Source organism: Nothobranchius furzeri, chromosome 1 (assembly GCF_043380555.1).
Source record: "Nothobranchius furzeri strain GRZ-AD chromosome 1, NfurGRZ-RIMD1, whole genome shotgun sequence".
Classification (NCBI taxonomy): Eukaryota; Metazoa; Chordata; class Actinopteri; order Cyprinodontiformes; family Nothobranchiidae; genus Nothobranchius; species Nothobranchius furzeri.
Window position 1 is genome coordinate 110515366 of NC_091741.1, and position 23829 is coordinate 110539194.

Below are 23829 nucleotides of genomic sequence, written 5' to 3' on the forward strand. Positions count from 1 at the left end.
TATATATATATATATATATATATATATATATATATATATATATATATATATATGAGCCATCCACACACCCTCCCCAGGGTGGGTGGGGAGCAGTCTAGGGTTTTAAGGAGTGGCACTTCCTAGCTGCCATCAGGGAATTAATTTCAGGTGTGCCGACCAAATCCAGGCGGGATGAGGAGACGAAGCACTTTCGGGTGTGTCACTGTCCAGGGTCCTGAATCGGAAGGAAGCGGTAGCCGTCTATATTCCTTCACTGAAAGGATCAAAGTGCAACAGAAATAAACAGGCATTGGCCATTACACTAGGCAGCACATGGAAATAGAGACGGAACACTCTATTTAACGTAGGGATGCAGCGATATCGATATTGTTATCGGTATCGGGCTGATACAAGCATCGTTATCAGTAAAAGTTCACCAATACCAGGAACCAATACCAATTCACTTGTCTGAAAGTGGCTTCACTAACTTGTCATTTTTGTTCACCTAATAATTTAGTTTTGTGGTAATTTCTATCAATTTATTTTTTTTCTACCTCACAGTCTTTTCCTGTTGAAACCAGAGAAGAAAATAAAACCTGTATTCAAATGCAAAGCATTTTTTGGTGTGGTAGAAGTATCGGTATCATTAATTGGTGTCGGTGAGTACTCAGATCCAAGTATCAGTTGTAGCATAATGGTTCTTGACTCTTTTATGAAAGATGAACCATTCTACATAATAATCTGGAATATTAATTTTAACAAATTAATAACCAAATGTTATAGAGATAAGAAGACTCAAAGGTTGTTTTCATCAATAAACTGACAATCATATCCGTTTGTCTGTGTTTCAGTTCAATGAAAAGACAAGTTTAAATTTTAAGAGATTAATTTCTTCAATTTAAACTAACGATTTGAAATGACAATCATAGGAAAAACAATCAACATTGGCAACCTTGTTGGACAATCTTTAAGAGTTGATATTTTAAGCTTCCTCAAATAGACCTTGTGTTGGATGTGCTAAGATTGAGGATGATGGAATTATGAATGCGTGCATGCAGGTGTCTGAGATTGCTTCAGGGAGAGTGAAGGTGAACTGAGTGAAAATGATGTTTTGCAATTAAACTTTAGTTCTTATTAGAAAAACAGCATCAGAACGCTATCTGGTCGTGTTCTGCCTCACCGCACTTAGGACCCTCTTTTAGATCCGGACCTCACAGGAGGATGTTTATCCAGATGCCACCTTGGCTGACAGAGAAGGCAAAGGTATGTGACGATCCGGTCCAGAGTTGACCTCGGTACACGTTGCTGAAGCGTTACGGCAGATGCGCTTTCTCATGTTGAAATTAACTCAGAAATCAAAAGACTCTGGGATGAGTCTGCGTTAGCTGGTTGCATCTCAGCTATTCTGTCTAGCTTGACAGAAATAGCGTGGTGGGAGAAAAGGAGCCTGCCGGGCTCTTTTCCCCGTGGCGTTCGTTCCGCACCCCAGCTCTCATCCAAACCTACTGACTCCTTACCGAAACCACTTCTCTTCCCAAAGCAAACTTGTTGTGCGTCAGAGCAAATGTGTTTTGAAGTTACTGTGGATACGGACCTGTATGAGCAGGTGTGAAGGTCATCGCTAAACATCTTCAAAAACATTATTTAATTAAGTATACCGATTCATTATAGTTCATTATGATTACTCAAAGCATAATAATCATTAATTTGATTAAAATACATTTATAATGAGCAAAGTGATCAAATGATTATTTAACAATAATAACATAAAGAAAGCTTAAGACTGTTTTATTATGACTAGGCTGTGTGTGAAGTCCTTCTTCCGGAGAGCAGGTGATGTGATGTTGTGGAGTCCTTCAGACTTGCTGGCGGCTTAGGCAGTGGCGGCTGGCCAGTAGAGGGCGATAGGGCGCCGCCCTCCCAGTTTTTCCGTTTTTTAATTTTTATTTTAAAAAATAAATAAATAAAATTAACAATAATCACACATTCTAAGTTAACTGTGTGTTTTGTAACAAAAATAAATCATATATATATATATATATATATATTGGTCTCTGCCGGTCTCTGCCGAGCTCTGCCGAGCGGTGGAGGCTGTGTGCTGTTTTTCAATCGCCCAAACAGGATGAGACCAGCTGTCCAATTGCTGACAAGAATATCAAAGGGTAGGAATGGGAATGTATCCAATCAGCGTCGACATTGTTTCAGAACGTTTCAGAAGCATGATGGGCGATGGAGCTACCGCCAAAGGATTCGTTGGTGTTCGGTAGAACTCGGCAGAGTCGTTTTTGGTCGTGACGCAGATGTAACATGGACGCCGCCGGTGACTACAACCAGCATGGATACCAGATCTCAGCAGCCTCTGAATTCAGTTCGGTCTCCTCTCCAGTATCCGTTCGAGAGGAGAACTATGGTGGAAAAACTTAATGTCAAAGAGCTTGGACCAGATCAGCCCGACGTAAAGATAAGCCAGCAGGAGAAGGAGAGAGGTAAACTGTACACACTAGGCTTCTCCCGAAATTGGTACACCAGGAAGCAGTGGCTAGCTGGATGCAATCACGCTAATGCGTTATTTTGCTTTCTGTGTTTGTTATTCAAAACGGCTGGGACAGATAAGGCATGGATGAGTCAGGAGTTACAGACATGAAACATTTTTCTGAGAAGGTGAAGAAACACGAGTCATCCCGGGCACACATGGACAACAACACGGTGAAGCTAGCCATGCTAGGCAGCAGAGCTAACGTTGCCATGCAGGGAACAACAGCAGCTGGGTGCAGAGGTAAGCTGTACATTACATTTCTGTGAACAAGACAATCAGAATCAGAAATCCTTGGTTGTCCCACAAACCGGGACATTTGTTTAATAACATGTTTAATGTGCAATAACTGTAAAAACTCATTTCAACACACATACTTATTATACATATTTAAACATGTAAATGTGTATTTCATGTAAATTTGTACATACATCAATCTGATTCCATTTTCTGCTGCAGCAAACAAATTTCCCAGCTTTTGGGACAATAAAACATTTCTGATTCTCAATTAGATGTTTTTACCTCAAATGTAAAAACATCTGATTGAGAATCAGAAATGTTTTATGGTCCCAAAAACTGGGAAATATGACATTTGTAAGAGGATACTGATGACATTATGAAAGTGTTTCCTATGTACTTATCTGTTGTTTTTTATTTATCATATGACAGGTTTTTCACACCATCCTGAGCCATGCAAAAGAAGATTCTTGTCACCACACCCATGACCACAGCCGAATCAGAAAGGTGCCTTTCTACTTTAAAGAGGATTAAGACTTTCCTTGAGGAACACCATGACACAGGATGGGCTGAATGCTCTTGCCATGCTCTCCATGGAAAAAAAGCTTGTCACAAACATTCCTGACTTCAATAAAAAGGTCATCGAGAGCTTTGCCACTCAGAAGGACAGAAGGGCAAAATTTCTGTACAAATGAGGTATCACACACACACACACACACACACACACACACATGCATCCACTTGATCTTTGTATAAAGTTGACCTTGGCACAACACTCCAGAAATATTTAACAGTGTAAATTTCTGGCATTTTGTCTAAGTAGTGTTTACTACCATTACTGTAACAGTGACCTGCTCATAATGTTTGGTGTTCACTCAAATGTTGAAATTAAACAAAATGTTTTTGTTACTTGCCTCTTGCATTGCCTATTTACCATTTATGGTCATGTTATTTTATGTGCAATTTAATGCAGTATTTTTCAACCTTGGTCCGCAAGGCAGCGTGCCAATAGTCAGACACACCTGGATTAATCAGTTTGTCCAATGATGTAAGACAGGAAATAAAAGAGCTGTGCTTAATTCAGGAAATAGTGAAGTTGTGCACAAAGCTCAGAAAGCACAAGTTTGTTTAAAAATAAAAAAATAGCACAGCCCCACCAAAAATATTTTTCACCAGCCGCCACTGGGCTTAGGTCTTAATCTGTGGGTGAAGGTGCTGGAAAAGAGTGGCATCGTTGCATCCCTAATTTAATGGCTCTTCAACCAAGCACAACTAGCAGCAACAGTAGGAATCAGCCACTGGGCCGCAGCATTGATGCCCCATACCAGAGGTTCTGCACAGATGTGGGCTAACAACCTTAAACTGGTGGTTTTCAGACAATCTCCAGAACTTTCACAAAACTGAAACAAACCTTCTCATTAACTATTCATCGTATCCTGTACAGCGGCACTCATCGTGATCAGCTTCAGGTTTGGACCTGACAGAGACTTTATGTTTATTAGTCCTGGCTTCCATTGGGTTCCATATTGCCCAGATGACCTTTGACCTTGTCTTCTAAAGGAAAACCAAGTGAACCGCCACGCATGTCAGTAACTTGTTTTGTGAGAAGACCTCAAAAACACAACATAAATACACAAAAACAGAAGCTATGAGCTTTAGTTCTTCACAACATACAAACCTGGCAGTATCGCAGATGCAATAGAACAATTATACAATTATAAAAGACGTTGTCACATAGCTATTCAGCCTCGCTGAACTCCCACTGCAACCTATTATTAGCACATCTAGGATGTGTCACACTGTTAATGTGCAATCTCTGCAGGTTTTATATCACATGCTTTCATCCGATGTCGGCAAACTTCCTGTCTGTCCTGTCGGAGGACAAACAATAGACCAGTCATTTCTCACACTGAGCTCCCCTTTCTTCTGTGTGACTGTAAGCTGTGGAAGTCAGGAACACGGAGATAAAAAGAGCTTTGCTGTGAAAGAGAGAACTATCCACTTGAAGGTGGAGCTAATAATGAGATGATGTGTGTAATTAAACGTTGCTGATGTATCCTCTGGGGAAAACGGCCATCTTTTGAAGTTTTTGAGGATGTTGTTGCAAGGGCGTAGCCAGGGCTGAACCAATAGGTCCAATGCCTCTTCTACACCAAAAAACCAGATGTGCTGAGCTTCCTCATCCAGAACAGAAGGACAGAGACTTTGGTGCCAAATAGGAGGAGTTTTCAGGAGACTTAATGGAAACAAAGTGAGCAGGAAAAGCTCCCAGGCTGCATGTTGGCACCGTTAGTGAAATAGTACATGGCCTGTAACCCCCCAAGGCGCTTTACAACACAATCAGTCACTCACACACTGGTGGCGATGAGCTATGATGTAGCCACAGCTGCCCTGGGGCGCACTGACAGAGGCGAGGCTGCCGAGCACTGGCGCCATTGGTCCCTCTGACCACCACCAGCAGGCAAGGTGGGTTAAGTGTCTTGCCCAAGGACACAACAGCAGCGACAAACTGAGCGGGGCTCGAACCTGCAACCTTCCGATTACAGGGCGAGTGCTTAACTCCTGTGCCATCATCATAGTAGCACCAGGGCTTGTGGTGGGTTTGAGACCCAGAGTCTTTCAGGGTGCAGTTAACATGTTCTCCGTGCACGTGTGGGTTTTCTGCAGGTTTCTCATCCCACAGATCATGAACATGCATGCTAGGTTATTTATTAGCTCTAAAGTGTCCCTAGGTGAGTGTGTGTGGCTGGTTGTTTGTCTCTGAGTGTCCCTTTGGTGGTGACTTGTCCAGAATGTCCCCCAGCTCTCACCTATTGACTGCTGGAGTTGGACACCAGCTCCCCGAGAACCTACTGAGAACCAGCGCAGAAGATAGTAAGCGAGAGAGGGAGCTGTTAGCTTTACCATTATAAATGCAACACTCATCCTTCCAGCTTGTGAGAACAGAAGAGAAGCAGTGAGGAGTGTGCATGTGTGATAGACACAAAGTGTATAAGGTTGAAAGTGTGTGTACATGATTTCACCACATGGTGTGGAGGTTTCAGGCTGACGAAGCTTCAGCTCAAGTATCTGAATCTATACGTGTTCGTTCAACCGAGCAGAACTTTGACCGTGACACGATTTTCCCTGCATGAAGCTCAGCGGTGCTCTGCTCTTGCACTTTTCTCAGCACAGTGCCAAACTGAAGCCTCCAATACAAATGAACGGGTTTCAGAGCACAGCATCCTTTACAGATGTGAGGATGGGTCCTTGGCTCAGGAGCTCAATGTGGGCGGCGTCAAGCTTAGCGGCTGACACGTTAACCTGTTGGCCTGCTGGTAGGGACAAGTGGCTCGGATTTTAACTCGTAGAGTTGGTCAAGAGACCAATGATGCCTTTCCACCGGACGCGTAAGCATCACGGAAAGTGCGTCAAGCATAGTGTACAGTTTTATTTTTTTTACGATGATAACATTCTAATACCGTTTAATTATCTTTTTATGCATTTTTGTGAATTCGATATGGATTGTATTGTAAGGTGACCCATGCCAAAAGTGAATTTCTGCCTCAATTAGAGGTGGACAATAAAGTGTATCTATCTATCTATCTATCTATCTATCTATCTATCTATCTATCTATCTATCTATCTATCTATCTATCTATCTATCTATCTATCTATCTATCTATCTATCTATCTATCTATCTATTATCTATCTTATCTATCTTATCTAGCAAGCATTATATTTTAGATGAATCCCTGAAGACATGTCACTCTGCTAATTGTGACGTACCAAGAGGTCAGTTTTCACTGACAAATTGACCAGGAAGTAATGTTTCATTGCCAGACATGAACCCAACATCTGTTTGGCCCCAAATCCAAAACAAGACTCTGCCCCAGTTCTTGCTACTGCAAGAAGACAAAACATTCTCACTCAATGCCTCATGCAGACTCCTGCGGTTTCACTCTGAGAAAAAGTCATCTTGAATTATAAATAACTTTACATTTTATACACTGGAATAATCAGATGTGTGGAATCAACATGATGTTTAAATTAAATGTTTGAATAATCTGAACTTGAATCAAAATAAACATTGTTCCTACAATGATCCATTTCAGATCTTATGTACACCAGATCAGTTTGTGTTTGATTTAACAACTTAATCAATATCTACACTCGCACACATTACAATAAGATACTTATTCATGTTAATATTCACCTCACATAAGTGCTTTTGAAACATTCTCATTCCCACAAAGAGTTAACCTCTCAGAGGATCTTAGTGAAGTCTGAGAGATGTTTTGATAAAACCCACAAACGTGTCAGATTCTGATTTACCAAATTTAGCAAAATTGGGGTTTTAATAAAACAGGAATTACTTCCCGATTAATTCAGTTTCCAGCTGACTCTCGATTCGGCCAAATCGGGGAAGAAGCAATTTTGAAACCATCTTCTCTTTGACCTTAAGTCAAAAGCCTCTCTGCAACGCTGTGAGTTACACAGACACAAAACGGCTCTTCTAAGAGCCAAACAACAGCCTTAGATGCAAACAAGCATTCCAGCTTCCTGTTATGACCTGGAGAGATCTCAAGACTAGACGAGTCGTATCGGAGCTGATCTACTGGTTCCTGGTACCTCATGACCCCTGGATCTGAATGGGAATCTTCACATAAGGATGTGTCGATTCAACAGATTGCGTCGGATGGTTTTTATAAACAAATCTATAGTTTACAGACAAATTATTTTACAACCCAGACTCTACAAATTCTCTCAGATACTTAAGAAAGGTTCTGCTAAAACATCTAGTTCCATGACAACATTCCACACATCACATTAAATCACTTCATATCCATTATTCCATTCATATCTTGTCATGTATAATTATTAGTTTAGGGAAATAAATAAATTCCTTTTTATAAACTATATACTGACTCTGTCTGAATTAATACGAAGTGTGTTTATGATCCCTGAATAAGTAAAGTAGAATCTTCTGATTAAGCATTCAAAGTTTAATCACGTTGATATTTCATATTTATATGAAATTATCCCATTTTACAGGTTATTTTTAATAAATATGTAGTCAAACCTCACTACATAATTTTACACCTCCAAGTCTATTTTCTTTATGTGCTACGCTTGCAGAAAGCCAAGTAAAACACCCAGAACCATTTGAAACTCCCCTCTGTCTCTGCACAGGTTCTTCATTTTTACTCTGTTGTTTGTCCTCCACCATGACGACGTGCATTTTTCTGCTTGCATCATTGAAAAGACACACAGAAAATGTGTAGGCAGGTAACAGAAGTTAAATGACTCGCTACTCAACGTTTGAAAAAAGTCCCGATTTGGCTAAATCCATGAAACTTGTTTCTGTTTCTAAAGACAGATTTCACTGGTTGTCATGATTTTCTGACTTGTAGCTGATAAAAAGCTCAGGAGTGTGGTTTTATCAAGCCTTTCAATACTGTGGGCTTGCGATATCTGTTTTTTTTTCCTTTATTTATTTTTGTTGGACAGACTGTGCTTTGTACCTGGCACTGCTGGTGATAAGAAAAGCTCTGAAATACATTTTCTTAGCATTTAGAAAATCTGATCTGCTCGTATTGTGATTGCAATCTTACAGTCGTTTCACTCTGAGAGCCGTGGCGCAAAAGTCCAACAGAAACATGAAACGTATCTGGGTTTAACGGGTCAAACAAACGGGAAAACAACCATTAGCATTCCGTCTCCCTCCACTCTCTACAGGATATTTATTTTAACAGAAGATGTATTTTGATATGAAATGCTTTTACTAAGTAAGTCATTCCAAAGGGCAGCCTCGGTACATCAGCTTGGCGTTCGTAAACCTCGAGGGAAAATGAGTCTGTCAAAATGGAAGCAGATTATGATCCCAGAGTGTTGAATGTAAGAGGCCAGCAGACGCAGATCCTGAAGGAGGGGCGAAAAGCAGCAAGACACGGGGGAGTGCGTAGATGCATTCATGGTAGGAGGGTTCATCGTCCTCCAGCTGATCATGGGCTGTGATGTTGGCTAATATCTGTTTGAGAGTCATGTTGTTTGTGCTGTTTTATATTGAACAAACATGCCTTCTTCACAGGCTTGACTCGTCTTGAAAGAACCAACGAGAGTTTGTGACAAACTACTGGAAACAAAACAGAATCTACATAAATGTTTTTATGTAATGTGTTGACATAATGTATTATCCCTTGAGTTTTGAGCTTTTTAATTTATTATTTATTAAAATTTAGCTGATTAAAAATACAAACTTTTATTAGGAAATGTTATTAAAGGAGTGGTTCACTCGTTTAATCGGTGCATTTGCGGTGGTCTCTAGTGGTAATGAATGCCTTACAGGCTGTACTCAGGGCACAAAAATCCCACAAGTGAATTGGATACAAGCTACGTGACTCCATCACGGTCGATCTACGTTCCTACCCTCACCTATGGTCATGAGCTGTGGGTAGTGACCAAAAGAACGAGATCACGGATTCAAGCGGCCAAAATGAGTTTTCTCCGAAGAGTTGCTGTGCTCTCCCTTAGAGATAGGGTGAGAAGCTCGATCATTCGGGAGGGGCTCGGAGTAGACCCGCTGCTCCTCCACATCGAGAGGAGCCAGTTGAGGTGGCTCGGGCATCTGGTCAGGATGCCTCCTGGACACCTCTCTGGTGAGGTTTTCCGGGCATGTCCAACCGGGAGGAGACCTAAATGTAGACCCAGGACACGCTGGAGGGACTATGTCTCTCACCTGGCCAGGGAACGCCTTGGGATTCCCCCGGAGGAGCTGGCCCGAGTGGCTGGGGAGAGGAAAGTCTGGGCCTCTCGCCTTAGGCTACTACCCCCGCGACCCGACTCCGGATAAGTGGATGAAAATGGATGGATGGATGGATGGATGGATGGACTTTATCACCAACTTTTTACCTGGGGAAATTAATATTTTATGTCCACAAAAAACAAGCCTGGAGGGGCTTCTGCGATGTCAGTGACTTGCTAATGCTAGCGGTTAGCTTCTGTTGACCGAGATGCTAAAACAACAACAGCCTTCCCCGTTGTGAGTCAATATGACTGAGTCCAACTCACAGCGAGACGTAGATCTGCCAGGATTTTCTATTCCTAGAGATTCACCGTCTATTTTCTATCAGAAGCTAATGCAGGAGATAGGTGTAGGAGACTATTTTCAACCTTTCCCAGTGTGCATGAGAAACTCAGAAATAATAAATCAAAAATGTTTTTTTCAGTGTACCACACCTTTAAAATGTGTTTGGTGGTTCACGAGGTATCATACAAACAGACAGGGGTGACTCTACCAAACTAACTCTACACGTCCATTAGAGCAGCAAGGAGGGTATTTTTAATCTCCCCTGCAAATAGTGTGCAGCAAGCATTAAGAGTGTGTACTTTATCTGTAAAGGTTCACAGCAGGTGATGGACTCGTACACTCGTCTGGCTGACAGCAGGCTTTTAGCTGCATGTGAAAAATAGTCTGAAAGTGATCAGGGTAGAAGTAACTGTAGACTCAAACCATACACCCACCACTCACTCTACAACTTACACCTGCTTAGCTATTAGCCAGTCACAAGGAAGAAGCTCCATGTTTATTGATCTAGGGAAGACAACCTGCTGATGTTCAAATCAGCATAAGAAGGAAGGAGATTTCACTTTGTTTATGTTTTATTTATACAGGAGAGCCTTTGATCCAAAGCCACTTTCAGTGGACGAAGCACTTTCTGGGTGTGTTGCTGCCCACGGTCCTTCAGTGAACCTGCAACCCTCTATCTTTGAGGCAACAATGCCACCAAATGTGTGCCATGAACATGAACATGGCATGGTTGTTGGTACCAGACAGGCTTGTCAGAGCAGATCTACTTGGAGTTGAACCCACAACCATCTCTTGAGTTTACAGAGTATGATCTGTAAATGTTATTTATATACAATTTTCACAACACCTGTAGGTGAGCAAAGTGCTTCACAAGGTGGATGAACAGCTAAATGCAACAATAAAATCACAATCAATACAGTTACAGTGATCCCTCGCTACTTTGCGGTTCGTTTATTGCGGATTCACGACTTCGCAGATTTTTTCTTTGGAGACTTATTCAGGGGAAATTCACTGATTCACGTTATTTTTCACCGATTTGCGGTATTTTTCTATGCGAAATATCAAGAAATTCCTATTTTTTTCATCAATTTCATTATAAAATGCACTTTTTTTAATAAAACCATAAAAAAACTAAGTAAATTTTTTTTCTATGTAAAGGGAGGGTTTTAAAAGTTTGAATACTGAATACGTACCTGTTAAATAAATACTGTAAATATGGTGCCCTTACTTTGCGGATTTTCACCTATCGCGGCCAGGTCTGGAACGCATCTACCACGATAAACGAGGGATCACATGTAGATACAAAAACAGAGTTAAAGCCAAGCATCCTTGGTATATATATATATATGGTATAGAAATGTCAGCAATTGTTTTTAAATTACCCAAAGACCCAAAACAAAAACAAGACAAACTGTCCAGGGTGCAGCAGTTGTGTGGACTAAAACGTCTCGCTGAGGTCAGAGGTGAATACTCAGACTGACGGATCATAGACTGCAGGGATGCTTTGATCCGGTGATTTTCAAAAGATTGGAATCGGGTGGAAAAGATCAGATTTAACGTTATAAAACAGAAAACATTACCTTTGAAATTTATCCTGAGGTAGATTTTCACTCGTAATAACAAAGACTCATCAATTTTTTATGTTTCATGAGCAACAGGAACACTGTCGTGTCACATAATTTGAGGCAGCTAGGGATTAAGATGCTGTAACACGTAGCTGTTAGCTAGCAGGCTAATGCAGAGCTAACATGTTGCCTCAGGGCAGAGAAAATCTGCAGTTTGTACGTATTTTAAACTGGACAGTGAAGGGAGTGCAACAGCGATTTAATGTGTGCAAACGGGAAAAGGTAGAGCTGTGGCTACTATGAACACGGCGCTTCCCGCCAGGCGTCGCCACAGCAAATCACCGGTCTCTGTTTGGTTCAACCCAAAGTGGAGCTCAATACTCCCAATTCCCTGCAGCAACTCTGACAAAAACACGGAGCCAAAACCAAAAGAAGGTGCTCCGGCAAAACCATTACTATCTAACTACTGGAAGTACCACAGCTAACACACCCTTTTGTACGAGTGGCGGAGAATTTTATTCTTACTCTCATAACTGAACAAAATGCCCGCTGAACTTTTTCAGGCTACAATGAACTCAGTCATTTGTGGTCAAAGGACACACGAACAGCTTGTATCGGTTCTTTATTTCACTTAGAGAAGTTGTGTGTGTGTGTGTGTGTGTGTGTGTGTGTGTGTGTGTGTGTGTGTGTGTGTGTGTGTGTGTGTGTGAAGCAGTCAGAATCTGTAACACGATAGATGAATTAGGCTACCAAACAGGCTGCTTTACACACACACACACACACACACACACACACACACACACACACACACACACACACACACACACACACACACACACACATACTATCACACACAGCTCCACTCAAAGATAAATTGGCTGCATAAAAATTCACAAGGGAGACAATACATCTTGGGCTCTCAATATTCTAGGCTGACACACACACACACACACACACACACACACACACACACACACATGATTGGTCTACTACCAGATTGTGTTCCAGGTGAACTGGAGATCATTCAGATGTGTTTGTATTTTGATGAACACGTTTCAGGTGACCCTGCCTTCATGCCTGTCAGTACACAGGTTCTTGCAGTTCCACAGCTGAAATAGTGAAACCACAAACATGGTCTCATTGTTAATTAGCTTACTGTTTGCACTCAGATACACTTCCATCAAAAACCCTGTAAATGGTAAAGGGCCTGAATTTAAAGTGCTAGAACCCGCAAGACACTTTACAACATTCACATTCTGGTGGTGCTGACAGAGGCGAGGCGAGGCGAGGCTGCCGAACACTGGCGCCACCAGTCCCTCTGAACACAGGTGTCTTGCCCAAGGACACAGCGACAGACAGAGCGGAGCTCGAACCTGCAACCTTCAGATTACGGCACGAGCGCTTAACTCTGTGCCACCATTAAAGGTGAGGTTCACTTGTTTAATCAATACATTTGCAGTGGTCTCTAGAATGAATGCTTTTAAGTGGTATTCTGGGTATAAAATGCTCAGGTGCTCCTATTTCAGGACCTACAAGGATGCCAGATGACAGTTGAGCTTCAGACTGCAAGGTTTTGAGACTTATTTCCTGGTATTTGGACATCTCTCCTCTGATTGGCTAACAGCAACACAACTCTACCACTGACTCTGTCTGCTCTGCAACGTTGATGTTTTATCTCCACAAATAACACAAACCTGGAGGAGTTCTGCTGTGTGGTGGAGTTGCTAATGCTAACAGTTAGCTTCTACTAGCTGAGACGTTCTCTGCTGTTTCCTGGATGCTAAACCAACAACAAGCTTCCCCATTATTAGTCAAGATGGATGAGTCCATGAATGTTAAGTGACAGTGTGGCATAGATCTGTCTGGATTTTCTAATCCTAGAGTGTCACTGTCTATTTTCTATCAGAAGCTAATGCAGGAGATAGGTGTAGGAGACTATGATCATGTTCAGCCTGCATGAAAAACTCTGTGTCTGATTATAATAACAAATAACTATTAAAAAGTATTTTTTTTCAGTGAACCACACCTTTAATTTGACATAATCTCATGGAAATGTGTTTAGTGATGTCAATAACATTTGGGAAAATAAATCTGCATATACGACAGATACCGCCATTGGCAAAAGATTTTCAGAATGACACAAATAATAATTGTAATAAAGTTTGATGTCTTCATTTGCACAAACCCTAAAACTTTATGAAGAGTGATCTGATTAATTGTGACCCATGTTGTGAAAATAAGCTTGATCCCCAAAAGCTATTTCAGCTGCATTTGAAAAGAACTCTTGAGAGTCCAGCAGCACTACGATTGTCTCCTAAGGCTGATCCAGTTGTGGGATCGGTAAATCCAACCACACCAGAAGTCATAAAGGAATCACATCGGGCAGGTGTGAGAACATCTGTACATGGTGCAGAAAGGTCCTTGAGGAATGTCTGGGGTTGTGCAGAGAAGCCACTTCTATCCAGGAAAACCAGAAGAAACGGACTGATTTTTCACCAGACAATAATGTCCAGGGATTGGACTGCTGAGGTTCCGTCGGGTTCGTGATGGTGGAGGTTGGGACTGGAAAGGTGGATCATTTTTCACACCTTTCCTGGAGCTTCTCAGCCAAGGGAACAAACTCACTCACACACAGCCCCAGAACAGCCATGAATAAATAATGGTACCTAAACATCCTCCCTGAGGAACTCCTCCGACCATCTAATAACAGTATGGTGATGAGCAATGTCTACTCCAGCTTGATGGAGCACCTAGCCAGAAGGATGAGGTCAAAATTCAGTGGATCATAAAAAGAATGGCTGACACTGGAAACACGAACTCTTTACATCACCCAAATGTAATTGTCATTAAATGCTTTGGAATCCGATGGAATGCTCGTATTTGTACTTTATTAAAAATAGAAACATCTCACGAAAAAAAGCAGTAGAAGTAAAAACCAAAACTTTTTTCCTTCTCAAACTGTTTCCCACGTCTGCAGAAGCTAATCTGTTGTGACTGAGTTGTGCTTGGGCTCCTTCATTTGGCACAGTCCTGCAGCTGAGGCTTCTCTCCTGCAGTATCAGTACATAGTATTTGTGTGGGAGTTTTTGTAAGTGAAACGTACAAAACACGTTTGGATTTATGCCAGCGCGGTCTGAAACATTCAGTTCCATCTACTCGGAGGAAGAGCAGATTTAGAGTTTAAAGCAGAAAAGGAGCTAGATAATTAGCCATGCTAGTGGCATAGCTGCAGGGATGTGATTGTCTGTTGGCTGATGAGCCAGTTTGGAGCAAACTGACAACACTCAGCAGCTCTTAGATGGATTGCCATGAGCTCTTTCAGTCAGACATTCATGGTCCTAGATGAGAAATCATAATGACTTTGCTAAGCCTCCATTTTTTTTCTCTTTCAGGCAATTTCTCAGCAGCGATTTTTTCACTTTGACTGTGAAATATGGCAACATCTACTGAACTAATCAGTGAGGAAGTTTAGCACAGATGTTCAGTGGTGTTACATGATGAATTCAGACCACAGCATTGATTCACTCTTTGTGTAGAAAGTCTCAGTGTGGGACTGAATGCAGAAGATACAACTGGAACAATACATTTAAAAACACTCTTTGTTGAAGAGCAGGTTCACAGAGAAACCGTGTTATACCTTTTAGAATTGAAAATCATCAGTCACTCTGAGCTTCACATGCATCACGTAAAAATAGTCTCCTACACCTATCTCCTGCATTGGCTTCTGATAGAAAACAGACGGTGAAACTCTAGGATTAGAAAATCCTGACAGATCTATGTCACACTGTCTCTAACATTCATGGACTCACCCATCTTGACTCACAACGGGGAAGGCTGTTGTTGGCTTAGCGTCCGGGAAACAGCGGAGAACGTATCAGCTATAGAAGCTAACCGTTAGCATTAGCAACTCCACCACACAACAGAACTCCTCCAGGCTTGTGTTTATTGTGGAGATCAAACATCAACGTTGCAAAGCTAACAGAGTCAGTGGTAGAGTAACGCTGCTGTTAGCCAATCAGAAGAAAGACGTCCAAATATCAGAAAATAAATCCTGCCGTCTCCAGCTAACTTCCTCACACAGGGACTCACCAGAGTTTGAAACTGCTGAGAACAAAACTGCTGAGATCACTTCATGTGAGCGGGATTTATGGCAAATAACTTCATAAAAATGTTTCGTATCGACTATGGAACCGTTAGAACTGAAGAACAAAGATCATTATATGCCCCCTTTAAGGTTTGAGGTCATGTAAAACTCCAATCACTGCTGACACAATGCTGCTAATGCTCACGTGAGAGTATACCATCTCCAAACCAGTCAACTAGGTGCATCAAAGCAGTCTGCATTAAGGTGTTAGGACACTGGTGTTTAGCAAGGTGGAGAACCAAAAGATGACAGTCGAGACTAAAAATGGCTCCCTCTAGTGACAGGCTGCAGTTAAAGTTCATGCAAATGAAACCCTACAGCCGACCTGAATGTTGGTGCTGACCATGTCCATCCTTTCAGGACCACATGGGCTTCCAGCAGGATCATGCCCAGATCATTTTAAACTTGTTTCTAGAACATGATCATGCGTTCATAGGACTCCAACGACCTCCACAGTCACCAGATATCTGTCCTGTCCAGGACCTTTGGGATGTGGTGGAACGGGAGCTTCTCATCATGGATGGAGCTGATAATGACCTTCCAACACACAGTTGATAAAGTTTGAATTATATCATATAAGGAACGGCTTTTTGAAGTCATAATTTTCAGCTAAGAGTGACAAAAGCAGAGAGAAACTTTGATTCCAAGTTTTCTTAGTAAGAGAAACTGCAGAGCGTGCCGTCGCTGACAGCGTCTGCCAACTCTCCTGATGACATTTTCAGCAGCCAACTTTTTCCTGTGAAAACACACACGCATGCTTTTAAATGCATGTGTGTGTGTGTGTGTGTGTGTGTGTGTGTCCTTAGTTATGTGTTTGTTTGCACTAGAAAGCTTTATGAAAGCTGCTGTGACTGTACATTTAAAATGAGCTTGAAAGCTTGTGTGTCTTCTGAATGTGGGTGTGTGTGGGAGTGTGTATGCTTGGATGTTGAACAATCAGGGGCATGGCGCCCACTCAATCAGTTGTCTATCTCTTACACACACACACACACACACACACACACACACACACACACACACACACACACACACACACACACACACACACACGCACGCACACACACACTTGCACTGATTACTGACAATGCTTGTAACATGCCATGTGGTGAGACAATAGTAGGTAAAGGCGTGTGTGTTCTCTTCGTTTGGACAGAGTTGAGGACAAATGAATGGACAATTGGCTAGAGTTGTGAGTGAGTGAGTGTGTGTGTGTGTGTGTGTGTGTGTGTGTGTGTGTGTGTGTGTGTGTGTGTGTGTGTGTGTGTGTGTGTGTGTGTGTGTGTGTGTGTGTGTGTGTGTGTGTGTTGGATTGACAATGTTTGGCCTGCAGGCTGGCAGATTTTAGCAGAAGCCCTGGAACTGCATCATCCTCACGCTGTGAGGGAGAGCAGTTCTGTGAACATACACCCACACACATGAACATGTAACAGCGAGGGGGCTACTACACATCTTTTTTTAGCCTTTTTTACTTTACATTAAAATTCAGTTTCTCCCCCTTCCTCTAGCTGTCGCAATCTTGTTTCATCAGGTAAAGTTCACCCATAATACTATTTGGAGTAAAACACATTATTGAGGCTGGTCTCAAAGGTGTGCTACATGCTTCCTACCCCAGCTGTAGTTGGGGGCTCCAGTTTACCTGGCGTCAGAGCAACTTTCATAAAACCAGTCGTTTCTACGCCCCAAATCATGCGTTCAAATATAAAAGTCATCAAATGTGATCAATTATCACTCTTGGTCCCAACTTTTTAGCACAACAAATCAGTACAGAGTAGGAGTGTAGAGTACCTCTTGGTGCTTACACACACCTGTGTTACTCAGCAACTGTCAAGATTGGCCTCATGGGCTCGCTATGACCCCATTATCAAATCAAATCACTTTTATTGTCACGTCACATGTGCAGGTACACTGGTACAGTACATGCGAGTGAAATTCTTGTGTGCGAGCTTCACAGCAACAGAGTTGTGCAAAAATACAGTAATGTAAAACAAGCAAAACATACAAATGGCTAATCTAAGTAATGATATGTATAGTATATAAGGTATATACATTACTAAATGTGTTTGCTAGTATTTTATTTTATTTTTTCTACGTGTGAGTGTGTGTATAGTGTGTATATACATGTTTTACAAATGAATAAAGTAAACAATAAGATAAGAGATATAAAATATACAGTGGTTGGTATGTGCAAAACAGTGGCATTAATGTACAGTATGGAGTGTGTAATGTTGGAGTTTCAGTAGTGCCCCCCTCTGGAGGTGCTTGGGTTGCCTCGGGGGTGGACTGCTGGCGGTTGTGAGTGGGGCCCCTTGGGGATCTTGGCGGCGGCCATGGGTCACTGCCTGGCGGCTGCAATGCCCCTGGGCGGGTCTGGGTGGGGGCCTGGGGGCTCGGGGTTTGGGGGTGGCCGGCCCCGTGTGGGGATCTGGGCGGGGCCTTGGGGGTTCGGGTCCTGACATGTATGCTGCCGGGAAGAAGGCAGGGACACCCAGCAGTGCCTGGCTCGGGTTCGGGGGCCTCAGGTAGACCTTGGCTCCTCTGCCGTTCCATCACAGGGGAGGGGGAGGTCCAGGAGGGGGAGGACCCAACCTTACCTGGATGTCCCATGTCTTATATATTCTGGAAGTTGTGCAAATGCAGGGGTGGGCATAGATATTCTGCTGGGGTGGGGCTGGGTTGGTGCCCTCGGACTCCGTGAGGCTCTGTAATGTTGCTGCTTTGGGCCCTGGCAGGATGGGCTGGGGTCTCCATGCCCTGGGTGGCAGTTTGACAACAGAGGTGCCTATTGGGGCCAGTAGGGGAGCTGGCTCCCTGGAGGGCTAAGCCCAACCAGCCATTCCTCCCCATCCCCGCATATTTCTCTCCTCCTGCTCCCTCACATCATCACACAAACATACACATAGGACCTTGGGGGGTAGGCAAGTCAGGGAGTGCGGGTATGGACCCCATTTCCGCATTCCTGTGGAAACCTGCCCCCCAATTTTATTTGCACCTTATACACTTCCACTGACGACATTCCACACAAACACACACTTAGGGCCTTGGGAGTGAGCACATTCAACGGCATTTGGCAGGGGGATATTTCAGCCTCCTCCCGAGTGCCGGTGCCCACTTCCAATTTTAAACCGCACTTAGACACTGATGGCTGAGGGTGTAAGTGGGGTGGTGCAGTGGCATCAGCTGGCATATGCTGGATGATGCCCGCACTGCCCACTCACCACAGCCATGGAATACACCTCATGATCACACAACACTATATTGGAGCAGGCGGAGGGAGACTAGGGGTCTTAGCCACCTCTGTTGTTGCTGGGCCTCCTGGGGCTGGAGGCTAGGAGGGAGATCTGGCCGTCTGGTTGGGGTTTGGGTTGGTGGGTTGCTGTGCTCAGCGTTGGGCGGGGGAGCCTGCTCATCAGCACCCCAGCAGAAAGGGTCAAACTCTGGTTACCGGTGATGGTTGTACCCAATGTGCAGCAGTACCGGGACCAGAGTGAATAGGGTGTGTATGGGGAGCATGAGTGGGTGTCCGGCGTGCATTTTTGTAAGTCTTGGGTTGTATGTGCATGTGTGAGAATGAGGGAGGGAGCGTGTGACTGTGTTTGTGTATGACTGTATATGTCAGGTGGGGCCTTTGGGTCCTCCCCTCTCCTGGAACTTCTCTTGATGATATAGATCTCTGTCCCCCCTCCCCCTGCCACACCTGGTGTGGGGGCTTATGCCTTGGTCTGCCTGAGTGTTCGTGGCAACCGGGCCTGGGGGTTTAAGATTTTGGCATCTGCCTGATAGATCCCGGTGGCTGCCTGGTGGGGTCTGGGTCCCTGGGCTCTGCTGGGTCCCCGGCGGGGGTGGTCGCCCCTGGGTCCCGGGTCGCTGGGTCCCGGGCTCGGCCGGCTAGGGGGTGGGAGGCTGCGGGCGGGCCTGTGGGCTTGCCGCTGATATCTCCAGGGACTCTGCCGGCTGCTGGTTGTGGCCCCCCGGGGCGATCCTCTGTGCCTCTCGAGGGGGGCGGGGGCCTTCCTGGTTGCAGTCTTCTTGGGGTTCCTGCGTTCCGGGGCAGCGCCTGGATCTCTGGGACTTGGAGCTCCCCCCGTTTCCTGCGCATCTTTGGGGGGCGGATCTGTGGTCCCTCACACTCTCTGTTGGGCGCTCCTATAGAAAAACCTTAAATAAACAAGCGCGTGTACACACACAGGTGCTCATATGGTGCTCTCAAAAGTATGGGCTTGGGCACGTTAAACACAGGTCTTAAGACTATGGTGGGCACTTAATGCGTTGTGATTTATTATCGTGATTCTTCAGTTAAGCAATATTGATTATATATATTTTTTCTTTTCATCAAGTTGACGCATTGATAGGTAGATCTCGTTGTATTGTTGTTGTGTCCCTTTTTTTGTGTCCCTTTGTTTTTTTTGTTTTTTTTTTCTGCAGGTCTAGAAGCAGACTCTTGTTCATTTTTGTTTATTTTTGTGGACCCCCCCCCCCCTCTCTCTCTCTCTCTCCCCACCTTTTCTTTTCCTTTCTCTTTCACCTCTGTCTCCGTGTCTGGTCGGAATTACAAAGCATTCAACAACAATAACAATAAAGTTTTAAGTATCAGGCGTGACATTAAAAGCAAACGCTTTGATGCTCCACCTGAGAATAAATCTGTAAGGCTTGTCACCAGCATTCAGACATCAATTCTGCTTGCTTCACAGCCAGACAGGACACGGTAAAAAAAAAAAAAAAAAAGGTAGTGAGGGTGAGGTGTCTGCGCCGTGTTCAGCAGTCTGATGGCCTGATGGAAAAAGCTGTCTGTCAGTCTGCTGGTTCTGGACCGGATGCTGCAGAACCTCCTTCCTGATGGAAGTAGTCTGAACAGTTTATGGCTGGGGTGACTTGAGTCCTTGATGATCCTCCCCGCTTTCCTCAGGCACCGCTTCCTGTAGATGTCTTGGAGGGAGGGAAGCTCACCTCCCATTATCCTTTCTGCACACCGCACTACTCTCTGGAGAGCTTAGCGGTTGTAAGCGGTGCTGTTGCCATACCAGGTGGAGATGCATCCAGTGAGGATGCTCTCAATGGCACAGCGATAGAAGGTCCTGAGGATGCGGCGGCTCATGCCAAATCTTTTCAATCTCCTGAGAAAGAAGAGGCACTGCTGTGCCTTCTTCACTGTATTTTCCGTGTGCACTGATCACGTAAGATCCTCAGTCAGATGAACTCCAAGGAAACGGAAGCTGCTCATTATCTCCACAGCGTCGCCGTTTATGGTGATGGGGGTGTGAATTCCTCTGCTCCTCCGGAAGTCCATTATCATCTCCTTTGTCTGTGTGACGTTGAGGGTGAGACGGTTGTCCTGACAACAGTGGGTCTGGGCGCTGATCTCCTCCCTGTAGGTCGTCTCATCATCGTTGGTGATGAGACCCACCACTGTGGTGTCGTCTGCAAACTTCACAATGATGTGGTGGTGCAGATCCATGTTTGGGTCAGTCAAGGTCATTGTCCATCCATCCATCCATTTTCATCCGCTTATCCAGATCCGGGTCGCGGGGGTAGTAGCCTAAGGCGAGAGGCCCAAACTTACCTCTCCCCAGCCACTTGGGCCAGCTATTCCGGGGGAATCCCAAGGCGTTCCCTGGCCAGGTGAGAGACATAGTCCCTCCACCGTGTCCAGGGTCTACCTTTAGGTCTCCTCCCGGTTGGACGTGCCCAGAAATCCTCACCAGGGAGGCAGCCTGACCAGATGCCCGAGCAACCTCCACTGGCTCCTCTCGAGGTCATTGTTCCATATAAAACCTTGCTGGAGGCCACAATAAGCCTTTATGAAAACATTCTTGTTTGTGAGTGTTGCGTTATATGTTGTATTAGATGAATCAGGTAAGCCTACCAAGCCCCTTCTTTCCAAGCAAGCAGTGTTGTAATGTATTAGTGGCGTTTTGCCCACGAGCTCATTCCCAACTGGGAGAATTTCAGATGCAAAACTGGAGCAAATGTGTTCCACACAGTTGATCCTGTGATGTCACAAAATCACAGGAGAATTGCAACACCACGCGTGATTTCAGAAGTCCTCACACGATAATAAGCAAGAAGAAAGACAGCTGAGTGTATCAAAAAGTCCTGGGGGTAACCACTGTTCTGTTTACATAGGCTACGAGGCTTTTAACAGGAAATGGCGCATGTTTACTTGCATGTGACATTTATTTAGAACGTTTCCGGATGTGTTTTACACTGCTTTTGTGTTTGACTTCCTGTCTGGCACGTACTGAACCGCGGAGTTTGCCGTATTTTGGAAGCATAGAGCATATAAAATAGAATTGAAACGTAATGATAGCATGCCCTTGCTTCGGGGTGCGTCCTAAATGTTGCACGTTGCTGCCGATGGAAAGGAACTGATCCAATATGGAGGAGGCTAACTTTCGCATAGTATGTTTCATGATGCTTTCATACGCAGTGGAAAGAAGGAGTTAAATAGTAAATGATCTGTATTTGTATAGTGCCTTCTCCACGTTCTACAACCTCCCAAGGTGCTCCACAACACAATCAGTCATTCACCCATTCACACGCTGATGGGGATGAGTTACGAAGTAGCCACAGCTGCCCTGGGGCACACTGATGGAGGAACGGCCTGCCAAACACTGGCACCACCAGTCCCTCTAACCACCAGCAGGGTTAGTAGAATATTCGTGTTTAGTTAGGGTTATGGGGTAACAAAGCTTCTGGGTAATAAAGCTTACATCACTGTGAAGCCTGATTTGTCAGCTTTGTAAGAAACGTGCATCTGCCAAAAGAGCAAGTCAGCTAAAGTGCGGACCATGCTGCAGTGGCTGTGTATGGATCTTCCACACACTACTGAGGACCCTGGGTGGACTGGGATCAAAATCAGGCCCTGGCATTTTTACAAATCGTCGGCTGTCATTTGGCCCTCCCTATTGGAGAGCAGTGGGGGTGGGGGGTGGTGCCGCCCACGGACTCGTCTCTAGGCTGAATGTGAGATCTAATATGGACTGGGACTGTTAAATTACAAGCAGGGCCAAACCGCTGCGACCGGGAACCCTGGCCTTGCTGATCAGCGGGTCATTAGCTACATGCTAACTCAGGAAAACAACTCCTACGTCATCGCTCTACTGCATTGTTCTTGCTAAAAACTCCTGGAAAAAATCTGTAAGCTTTGGTTTACCATGTAGCTAATATTCTGCAGATCACCACATGTGGAGTAGTGTCGGCCCAAGCTGGGCAAGCAGCCCACTTGGCTAATGGGCCATTCCCATCTGTACCGGGTCGGCCCGGGCCGGGTAGCGTAGGTTGTTTACATATCTGGGTGGCCTGGTATTTTTCTGGGCCAACCAAGGCTCATTCTCAGCCCTCTTCTCGAGGGGGTCTGCTTCAGGCCGACCAGGGCCAACACACCCACTGCTGACAGCAAATTCACACCTTCCACTAGAGCAAGCCTCTGACTGGTGGGTAGAATCAGCCCACATGGGATTAAGGCAAGGATGTGTGGAATCAACCGGGCCAGGCTGGGGCCGACTGGCGCTACCCGGCCCGGGCCGACCCGGTACAGATGGGAATGGCCCATAAGCGGCCCACCGGGACAGTGCCAGTGCCACAACTTTGAAACAACTTGGGGGAGATAAAAACATGTTAAAGAACGAGTGAGCAGCAGCATTTTGGACCACTGAAGACGAGACAGACGACTTATTTATTCAAAAATACAAAGCATTACCATAGTCAAGTCTTGAGCTGATAAAAGCATGAGTCGCTATCTCAAGGTCGGAGCACTACTCCCAAATTCTTCACAGAAGACCTTCCTCGGTACGTCAGCAACAGTGTTTTATCTAGGTCAGACATGTAACGGCTGTACCCTGGTCCACATAGATGGACATCACAAAATAACAGCAGATTTATAAGATCTTGTATGATATCTCCATGGCAACCATGGATGGAGGTGCTGGTTTAAAGCTGTGATTCTCCACTGCCAGCGTAAAAGCCTCATCATCCATGCTGGAAAACACACTGATGCTCTCCTTAGAAGATGCCGGCACCAAATGAGCCCTTTGGTCACCAGTAAAGACATAATGTTTACATGACGAAGGCATTGCAAATCTGCATTTTCCTTATTTTTACATTTGCCTGATGCTTTCCACTGATAACACTGTTTATTATCGAGGGCACAAACAACACCCTTCTGGGACATGTCTGAAACGTGCCACGGAGCCAAACCAAACCACACAGCCGCCGTGGCCGTGACGCTGTCATAGAAACTGTCTGAATCACGTAAAACCATCTTGCTTAGATGCAACTTTACTTTTACTCTCATTACTTTTATTT

General features: G+C 44.4%; 1 protein-coding gene and 1 long non-coding RNA gene across 3 annotated transcripts in view; both read left to right on the forward strand.

Annotated features, from left to right (window-relative positions):
• Positions 1 to 23829, forward strand: part of il1rapl2 (interleukin 1 receptor accessory protein-like 2) — a 713182-nt gene that overhangs the window by 214711 nt on the left and 474642 nt on the right. The window lies entirely within an intron of this gene.
• Positions 2333 to 3315, forward strand: LOC129162684 (uncharacterized). Its single transcript, XR_011521824.1, has 3 exons — positions 2333 to 2465; positions 2589 to 2755; positions 3182 to 3315. It is a non-coding gene; the product is annotated as an uncharacterized lncRNA (long non-coding RNA).